Source organism: Caloenas nicobarica, chromosome 16 (assembly GCF_036013445.1).
Source record: "Caloenas nicobarica isolate bCalNic1 chromosome 16, bCalNic1.hap1, whole genome shotgun sequence".
NCBI classification, from domain to species: domain Eukaryota; kingdom Metazoa; phylum Chordata; class Aves; order Columbiformes; family Columbidae; genus Caloenas; species Caloenas nicobarica.
The window spans coordinates 11,570,571-11,580,645 of record NC_088260.1 but is presented as its reverse complement, the minus strand read 5'-3'; positions in this window follow the sequence as shown (position 1 = coordinate 11,580,645).

The window sequence follows — 10,075 nt, the reverse complement described above, 5'->3', positions numbered from 1 at the left end:
GCCTGTGTCACTAATGGCTCTTGACGAGGAACCTGCCTCCGATAATTATGCGTTTGTGCATTGAATAACCAGGAGCTCAGCCCCATCCCAGAGGTGTTTTTTTGGGGTCAGTAAGGTGACCGGCAGTGATCATGGTGCCAGGGAAGGTCACATCCAGCCCCTGGGCTGGCTTTTGGGATGGGGCTCCTGGGGAGCATCCAGCCGCGATTTGAAGACATCCAGAGATGGCAAATCCATCACTTCCCATGCTGGGCTGTGCCAGTGGCTAATCACCCTCACTTCAATACGCAGGCCTCGGAATTTGCCACTGGAATTTGCAGGGCTTTAGCTTTTCTTTCCCTTTTCCTTACAGAACTGCAGACCCTTCCATGACCGGTGCACAGCAAGGGCACAGTGCTGTCTGTCTGGCTCGGCACCCTGATGGAGAACTCAGACAGTTTTTGTGGACTTTGCCATCTGGGGTGCTTATTAATTCACTTTTTTCTATAGCTCAATACTGATCTTTGTCCTCCCATCATGATCTCCTTATATTAATAAGGAAGAAACAATCGTGTTTCTATAATAAATAGATGTATTTCCTTATCCACATGCAGGCATTTTTTTATACCTAAAAAAATGTTCCGACTTAAAGTGGATTTTTTTTTCTCACCAAATTTCCCTAAAATGACAATTTGCAAAACCAATCAAGAATCCAAAGGTTGCACAATAAGTAAGGTGCCCTCTGTACTTCTGTAGCATCACTGTTGTCCTTTGGCTTTCATTTGCATATGCTATTTAAGTGTAACGTGCTATGCTGTGTATGATAAAGACTCCATCATTTAGGGAAATACTTTTTAAGTATCATTCTGTTTCCAGCCATGCACTGCAGACCAGCTGTAGGATTCTACACAGCTGAGACACAAGTAAGAAGACCCCCAATCTGATTTTAACAAGGAGTGAGATGTCCTTGTCAGCACAGCTGGTAAAGACTGAGAAGTGAAGGAAAGAAAGCTAATTAGCTGAACAACCTGCTGGTAATTAGAGAAAGGGCAGGACTTGCCCTTGCCTGGGGTGGCAAACCCTATATAAGCCCCAGCACCACAGTGGTTGCAGAACTGCTGGTGGTGTTGGGGTGACAGCAAGATGTTCTTTCCACAAGGTATGTGGAGGTGTTTTTGTACAGCGAGAAGGGTATGGAAAGTGGGAAGGTGTTGTTTTCTTATTTGTGTTGTTTTTGAAGGTGTAAGTGTCCTGCTCTGGATGCTGCTGGTGTTGGGGTGTTTGGAGGGGATGTCCTGCTGTGCAGGTACGATGCTCCAGGATGCGGCTGTGGGTGAGTGCTTGGGTGTGGAGCCCTGAGGAATGGATTAAATCTTTCCTTGTCCTTTAGAGATGAAGATTACACTTCATCAACAGAGGCTGGTTCACGCTTTTCAAAGGGAAGAGCTGTTGCAGCTGGGACAGTTTTGGAACTAACGCAGTAAACCAGGTGGATAATCTCTAAAAATCCTGAAATGCTCTGGCTTGGGGCTTGGCTATCTCCAGAAATGAAAGTAAGAAGAATAAATGGACGAGTTTAATTCTGTTATTTGGGTTTTTTTTCTTTCTTTCTTTTTTTTTTTTTTTTTCCTCTTCTGAAATGAGATGGATAGACAGATTTCAGGTGGTCTTACTGTAGAAGTGGGGGGTGAGACAACTTCTGTGCTGAAGTGATGTTAAATAAGGAAGGGTGAGAGCTCTGGTGAGCCTGGTGTAGGTGGTGCTTTAGTCACTGGGTGCCTTGTGCCCTGGCTGGAGGTCATGGACATGGATACTGGTTTTGTGGAAAGCTCAAACGCCTCCAATGAAACAGCCCTTGGTGAGCAGTGCACATGGATTTAGGAGCAGGAGTAGAAGCCACTGCCTGCTCTATAAAGGCGTCCCCCATTGCAAATTTCTTGGGATGTGACTTGAAGTTTTAATTCTGTAAAGCTTTTGCTCTGTGCATCATCTCTTTGCCTTTAACTGAGGGCTTGTTGCCTCCAACTTTGTCTGCCCGGGCTCCGCGCTGCACGTGGGGTGATGATGGAAGGCGAAGGCTTTGGGAGGCGCTGGGGACCAGCAGCGTTGAGCTGAGCAGGTTGGAGCTCACCCCCCAGCGCAGGCTGAACTTGCTTGTAGCAGCAACATGAGGAGGAGGCTGTTGATCAAACATTTTCTGGAAGATCAGATTTGTATGCGCTTTGCTGAGTGACTTGCAGAAATAGCCCAGGCTGCCGTCCCTCCCTGGGAGCAGCCACGGCTGGCAATCGCGCCGTCGCCTTATCTTTCTCCCAAAACATCAGAGAACTGATCTTGCTCCTGAGGCCAGGACCTGACAGCCTTGTACATTAGCACTTTTTTAAAGTGATGTCCACTTTTGAAATAGTACCTGTCCCGAGAGTGGTCACTTCATTTGACAAATGCCAGTGATGACAGCTGGACGCCACTTTACAAACTCCAGCATTCTGCTCGCTCTCGCTCCAGCCCCGATCACAGCTCGCCTGCCCCAGGAGAGCTAAGGGAGCAGAGCTGTGTTCCCCTTCACCCTGTTGAGATATTTGTACTTAGTGCCCTCTCTGAGTCTGGGCTGACGTCTGTTGGGACCTTGGTTGCTCCCTTGGGACGTGTGTCTGGACCCTACCAGCAGCGGGACACATAGAACATCACCAAACAGGGCAGCTGAGGGCAACAAGCAGGTAGATGGGGATTTTCCCAAAAGGACAGTGGGGATTTGTCACCCTCTAATGTCTGCCCAGTGCAAGGAGCAAACCTGGGCAGAGAAACCAGTTGTCTTCTCACTATGCAGGAAGGTTTGGGCTGAAAACTTCTGGTTGAGGTTCCTGGACCCTTTGATTGTGCCAGCAGTTGGCTCAAAAGTTGTCTCTAGATGTGATTTTTTTTTTGCCCTGGAGAGACCTCGCTCTGGTGCTCAAAGGGACTCGTCTGGCTTAATGGGGTTGCTCTGGGCACTGTGACAGCCTGGGCAGGAGGAGATGAGGCTGTTGGTGACCATATAGCCGAGCAGAGGAGGTAGGAGAGAGTTCACTCCCTGCTCTGCTAAGCCCAAGCAAGAGCCCTTGAGCTGTTGCTGGAGCATTACTGGGCTGTGCAAGTTACCCCTAAACCCAGCATTGAAACAACATCATTGAAATGACAAATGAAGAAAACTGAGAAACACCAGAATTGGGGTTGCTTGATTAATTTTCTACCTTTTATTTAGATAAGAGGTTAAATGCACCCATTTCCTTGGATTGGTGTGCCCTGCTGAGGATTCCCCTGAGAGATGCCCAGTGGTGCTTGGGTGATGTTTATGTTATAGATAATGGTGCAGGGGCTACTCACAGCACTGATGCGCTGTCAAATGCCCATCCATGGCTGAAAAACTGAAATCACAGCCCTGTAATTCAGGGGGAATAATCTATGGGTAGGAGCAGGGCGAGCAGCTGGGAGCCACTGGTGCTCATGGGGGTCTTCATCTCCTGTGGTTCGGCGAAGCTGTTGAGCATCTCACCAAAGTTTCCTGTATTTCTCAGCAGGGTTTCCTAGAGAGCAGTGTGTGTGTGTGTGTGTGGGCAGCAAGTCCGTGTTGAATGCTGAGCTCTGGGAAATACCAGCATTTGTTGCCCATGCCTGACATGCTTTGATCTGATGTGTTCGGATCGCTGCTGCCAGCGATGCTGCAGTTCATGTGCAGTGCCCAGGTTAAGGTGCATTTAAGACCTCAGGGCAGCCAGTGAGGCATCCAGAAATCCCTCAGCCTGGGAACGTTTTCAGGGAGAGGCAGAGAAAATGTATTTGGGAAACTCAGACATAGCTGAGCTCTTCTGCTGATGTAGAGAGGAAAATGCTCTAAGTCATCCTCAGGTCTCGCTTTGGCCACCCTGCTCTATAGGCTAGTGTGTGTTTGGTTTCTTCTCTTCCTTAACTCTGCAGTTCTCCATCATTTGGTTCCACCACTCTGTGTGCTTCTACAATCCTTCCCCCGCACACCATCTCCTCTGTCCCTACTCTTAATATAAGTCCTCTTGGACAGGGAAGGCCTAGGTAGAGCATCCTCATGGAGAGCTGGTACCATGCAGAGGAATGTTTGTCTCTGCTGCTAAATGGCACAGAAAAGTGCTCCAGGCTCACACTCCCAGGAGGAGAGGAGTCTCAGCAACTTGTTCCAAACTCATCAACTTTTTGGCAATTGTGGATTGGGGGCTGGAAATTGGATGAATTATTTTTCTCCCTTTACTGGTTCTTAAATGTTTTTCCCAACCACCAACTTGTCTCCTCCCGGCTATCCCTCTGGTCGCTGAGCCATCTCTTGGTGTCCTCTCTCCCTACGTACATCACCCTCCTCTGAGACCCAAGTTGTGGTGTGGAACTTGGACACGTACGGACAACTGGCACAGCCTGAGCTGAGCCTGCAATTTCCTGGCTCATAAAAACGTGAGCTTCCTTCAGTCCCGGGTCTCCGCCAGGTCACACTGATCAGAGTCCCACACCTCCTCCCCAAGGCCCCCACAGCCCCCAAATATTTCGTGACACCAGCTACGAACGAGTATTTTTTTATTGCTCCATATGTTGGAGACACATGGAAAAATGCACAGGAGAAATCCCTTTAGGAAGAGAGTGAAAAGCCACCGAGTTTACAGGGTGTTGCAAATAATCTGAGGCAAAACAAATGTTTAAGGCTGACTCGACTGCCAATTTTGAGTACATTGTTTTAAATCCGGAAAAACAGGCCAAGGGGCAGTTGTTAATGGGCCAGTAATTTTCTTCCTTTCTGGATACCCCAGAGCAACAAATATCAAATATTCCTTGGGAAAGAAATCAAGTGTGGGGGCCTTTTTATTTAACATATCAAAAGGCATCATTGACTCGCCCTCATAGAGCGCTGCTCCTTCCAGCGAGGGGCTTTTACAAGCAATAACCTGTTTGCGAAGCAAAGCAGCGAAGCCACACAGCCAAGCTCGCGGCTTATTGTTGGTGCTGACTTTTATAAGACACTGTGGGGGCTTACAACAGACTTGCTTTTTGTAAACCAGTCCATTAAACAACGCAACCTGAGCTAAACAGCGGCGGGGGACGGAGCCACCGGGGACTTTGCCGAGCCGAGCCCTCTGCTTCTGTAATAAACTCAGCAGCATCCCACTTATAGCTCAAGCAGCAAAGAGCCGATACAGAGAGGCTAATGTATTGCTGCAGACAAGGCAAAGCGTGAAAAGACCTAGGCTGGGACGTTCTGGCTTTTTTTCCCAGAGAGTTTGGTTGTTGCTACAGGAGCAAGTTGGCCAAAATCCTGCTGGTCCATGTGTTTTTGTTGCTGATGGTGCTTCTAACCCCGGGTTTGGGATTTTGGATCCTTGTCGAGGAGGTTTCTCTTGCCGAGGGTTGGTGTGATCTTGTGGGTATGACGTTGGTCTGCAGCCCAGGAGAAGCGGCTGTGTGCTGGGCAGTGGTCCCCAGCTTACAGTACCATGCCGCTGTACTCAGCACTGGTGAGGCCCCACCTTGCATCCTGTGTTCAGTTTTAGGCCCCTCATCATAAGGAGGACATTGAAATACTAGAGAGAGTGCAGAGGAGGCGATGGAGCTGGTGAGGGGCCTGGAGCACAAGTCTGATGAGAAGCAGCTGAGGGGCTGTTTATCCTGGAGAAAAGGAGACTGAGGGGAGACCTCGCTGGGTACAACTACCTGAAAGGAGGTAAACCATGTAGCTACCTGTAGCATGGAGGGTGTTGGTCTCTTTTCCTAAGTAGCAAGTGATAAGACAAGAAATGGCCTCAAGTTGCTCCAGGGGAGGTTTAGATGGGATACTAGGAAAAAATTCCTGGAAAGGGCTGCCAGGCATTGGAACAGGCTGCCCAGGGCAGTGGTGGAGTCACTATCCCTGGAGGGGTTGAACAGATGCGGAGATGAGGTTCGCAGGGACATGGGGTAGTGCTGGAGTTGAGTTAACGGTTGGACTTGAGGATCCTGAGGCTCTCTTCCAACTGAAATCATTCTGTGATTCTACCAGGATACACAAACTGCTCGTTGTATCTGTGTGTTCCCATCTCTCGCTGGGCACGGTGGCTGTGGTGGCACTGGGGACCCCTGGTAGCTGTATCACCATTTCTCCAGCTGCTATACAGGCACAGGAACATTTCCTGGATAGTGCTTCAGATAGAGCCAGCATGAATTTGGATGATAAATTATTTCTCTCTTGTGCTGCAAGAGAAGGAAGATTGGCCAGAGAGGTGGTATTAATATATTGCTTTAGAAAACTCTCTTTCCCTCTGAGTTCGAACTCCTCGTATTTGCAGAAAAGTCCCACTGTTTGTCTGGCTTGGAGCAGTCTTTCTATTTTTTTTTTTTTTAATCTTTGATTTTGAGGTTCTTGTTCAAATTGAATTACTTTGGAGCAAAATATCTTGGTGAGTCCATAGTTTAAAGATATGTCCAATTTATTTACTTGCCAAATCAGGGTGTTCCGTTCTGAATTGGGGTAACACTGCTCAAACCCCCTCTGCACAAATTCAACTGAACATTTTCTTGTACAGATACCACTAATGTGCTCTGGAGCCAGAAATCTTCTAATTGTGAGTTCGAAAGCAACTTATTCAGCTGATTTTTTGATCTAAAAAGTCTGGGTGGATGAAAGCTTTAAGGACCAATGATTCCAGTCCACAAAGGGCTTCAGGACTGGTAGTGCTGGTCTTGTTTTGCTTTCCCATGGTCCAGCGCCCAGAGATGCTGCAGCCAGGGGTTTCCATGGCAACTGGGAAGATGCTGAAGCTGAGATGCAGTTCGGTCCCCTCTGGTGTTGCAGGGGATGAGGTGGCGAGGCTGGCGCACCCCAGAGGGGCTGAGGGGACCCCCCCAGGGCCAGCTGCCCTCCCCCAGTCCCTGCTCAAGGGGCTTTCGGGGGGCTTCGGGCGAAGGGTGCGGGTGACATCTGGTGGCGAGGGCTCCTGGCCGGGGCTGTGCAGTGATGCGGCTGCGACAGCAGAGGCTGCTCGGCTGTTCCAGCTCTAATCCCGGAGCCTGGGGTGGGGAAACCTCCTTTTCTTTTTTCCCTTTTGCCAGTCAGCATCTGTGGCAGCAAGTGGAAATTTTAGCCATCCGAATAAGCACAGGGATGACCAAACTTTCCCGGGTTCGTGCCTTGATGGGGACATAGAATCACTGAATTGCCGAGGCTGGAAGGGACCTTGAAAGATCATCTGGTCCAGCCTTTGATCTCTTAAAGACAATTTATCTTGTATGTTATGAGAGAAATTAAACAAGAAAACCTAACTTGTTTTAATTTCTACAGGACACAGAGGGGAAGAGCTGCACACTAGGTAGCATCACCAGAGCTCTCTGGTTCGTAAGTAGTGGAACAGCTGATAAATTATATATATATGATATAAATGATTATCATATATAATATTATATATATATCGTATGCTTGGTTTAGTCCATTATGATGCTCTGCAGCAAGACTTTGTCCTACTCAGTGGAGGGTCTGCAATCAAATGTGAACTCACTGCTGGGAGATGCCACAGGAGCCAGAAATATCGGCGGGCTCAAAAGGAGCGGGAAACCTCAAGGAAGAAAGTTTCTGTCTATCAGGGGATGTTGGACACCGTGATTTGGAGATAACCTGGGATGTCTCAGGACTGCTGAGCACCAACCACTGAGACTAACTCGGTGCATGCGCTGCCCGATGCTGGCTGGTGCGAGGAGGAGGATGCTGAACCAGCTGCGTGTCTGGACTGGCCCCTTGTTGCTGGTTTTTATGGACTTGGTGTCTTTTGGGAATCTGTTTTAGTCCCAGATGTTGAGATATAACATTGGGGCAGAGCTCTGAAAATTCCTCACACCCCAAACTGCACCTGTCCTTGTGCTCTGGCCTGTAGAGGAGGGACCAGCACCCTAATTTCTTGGGAGATGGGGAGGATTTAAAAGTGTCTGGCTCCTTAGGGCTTTGCTCTCATTGCTTATTCTGTGGAGGAAAAGGTGAATCCCCAGGCAGGGGTGATGGTCAGGACTGTGCTACTGCTGAGCAGCTCAGGGATTTTCTCATTCCCCTTGAGTGTGGTTTGTCTCCTCGCTCCCAGCACCCTCCTGTCACTGTCCCTGTCCTCATGAATGACAGGAACCTGTCTCCTCCAAGCTGCAATGAGAGCAGCTTTGACCTTTGCAGCAGCAGTGCCCAGCGTGTCCCTGGTGTGTCCATCCCTTGGGCACCCAGTCCTGCAGAGCAGCTCCAGCAGCAAGGGAGGAACAAAGTGACCCTGGGGGGTTTGGTACCTGTAGGTCACTGTGGACCTTCTCTTTGGCTCTGACATCCCTTCCCTGACATCAGCAGCATGAAGCAGGGTCCGTCTCCCACTCTGTGTGTGTATTTTTGATGGTGCAAGGTCCCAGTTTTGAGTCCCTATCGCTTTTTGACATGGGATCTTCTTGGTTCGTACAGCTCCGAGTGGAAGCAGGGCTTAGGGTACAGCTGGGATTTGGTATACGATGAGGGGGGCTGTAGGTAATGCAACGCTGTAGTTAAGTGGATTTTGTAGCGCTGTAGGGAAGGAGACAAGGGGTGAGCCCCTATTTTGGGGGCTGCAGCTCTTCTCTCCCCCTACGGACCCATATGAGGGGCAGGTAGTTCCCACAGTGACTTTTGAGAGCAGCTCTTTGGGTGACTGAGTTGATGGAGGGTTAATGAGTCAAGAAGGTCCCCCGCTTCCTCGGCGGATGGAAAGGTTTAACTCTACCCTGTCTCAGCCACCATTTTTCTGGTTGGGTGGGCAGGAGGCTTAAAATGCCACTTTGGCTGGCAGAAAGATGGGGGCCAGGAGAAGGGTGAAGAAAAAAAGCTTTTACTTCCAAAAATAAACTCTAGAACAAAACGAAGAGGTTGGAGGGCAAGCGGGAAAACAGAGAAGTACCTTCCCCAGGGGCCAGCACTGAAGTTTTCACCCTCTGAGTACCCGAGGAAGGAAAGCTCGGTTATATTAAAGCCCATCCCTCACCGCCGGAGCTAAAACAAGTCATGGCACCACAGGGCAGTCACGCACAAGAGCAGCTGGGTGACTGTGGCACAGAGCATCTTACTGCCCTTCATCTCCTCTTTGTGGTCGAGCCTCTCCCAGCCCATCCTTTAACTGAATTTTTCTCTATTCCCCAACACCCAGCTCATCCTTTAACCAAATTTTTCTCCTCTTTGTGATCAGAGCTGGGACACAGTGGGACATGGCATGGCCAGACACGGTAGTGGTGGCATCCTGGTGTTGGCCGTGTTTCTGCTGGTGGCAGCTCTCAATGTTTGGGTCTTTTGCAGGGTGATGCTGCAGCTGCTTCCCAACCCCAGGATGCCCATGACTGTGGCAAGGGCAGGACAGGAGACCAAGAGGAAATGTGACATCCCTGTAGCTGGGGACCAGTCTCCAGCTGCCCTTTACAGAGCAGGATTTGGTTTGGATGGAGTGAGGTGCTGGGGCCACGACCCTGATCGTGGAAGCTCTGCCTGGAGGTGTTGCAGATGCTGGAAGGATGAACTTGTGGCTCTGCTGGCTTTTTTTTTTTGTTTGCTTGTTTGTTTGTTTTCCTTCACTTGATCTAAACACCAGTTCCCCACCCTTACACCAAGCTCAAGGCTTCTTGAAGAAGCCGTTCCCTCCAGGTTGGCACTGAGTTGGTCAGAGGGAGCGACTGTTCCAGCAACACCTGAGCCATGAAACCCAGGAGCTGCCACAGCCCTCGAGCACCTGGACACAGAAAAATCTTGTACGAAGTAAAAAAATAATCAGAGTAAGCCCTGCAAGTGTGTCTTGTGGCCAAGAGCAGCCCATCCCTAGGGGTGTTTAAAAGATGTATAGATGAGGCTCTTAGGGACCACCGTTTAGTGCCAGAGTTAGGTTGTGGTTGGACTTGATGATCTTAAGGGTCTCTTCCAACCAAGACGATTGTATAATTCTATGATCCTGTGGCATCCTCACTGCCCAGGGCAGGTCAGAACAGGGGCTGCCCTTGCTCCCAACCCCAGCACCCATCCCTGCCCCACGGGAGGGTCTTGCCTGTGGGTCTCAGTGCCTGATGCTGCAAAAGCTACCTCATGTGCATG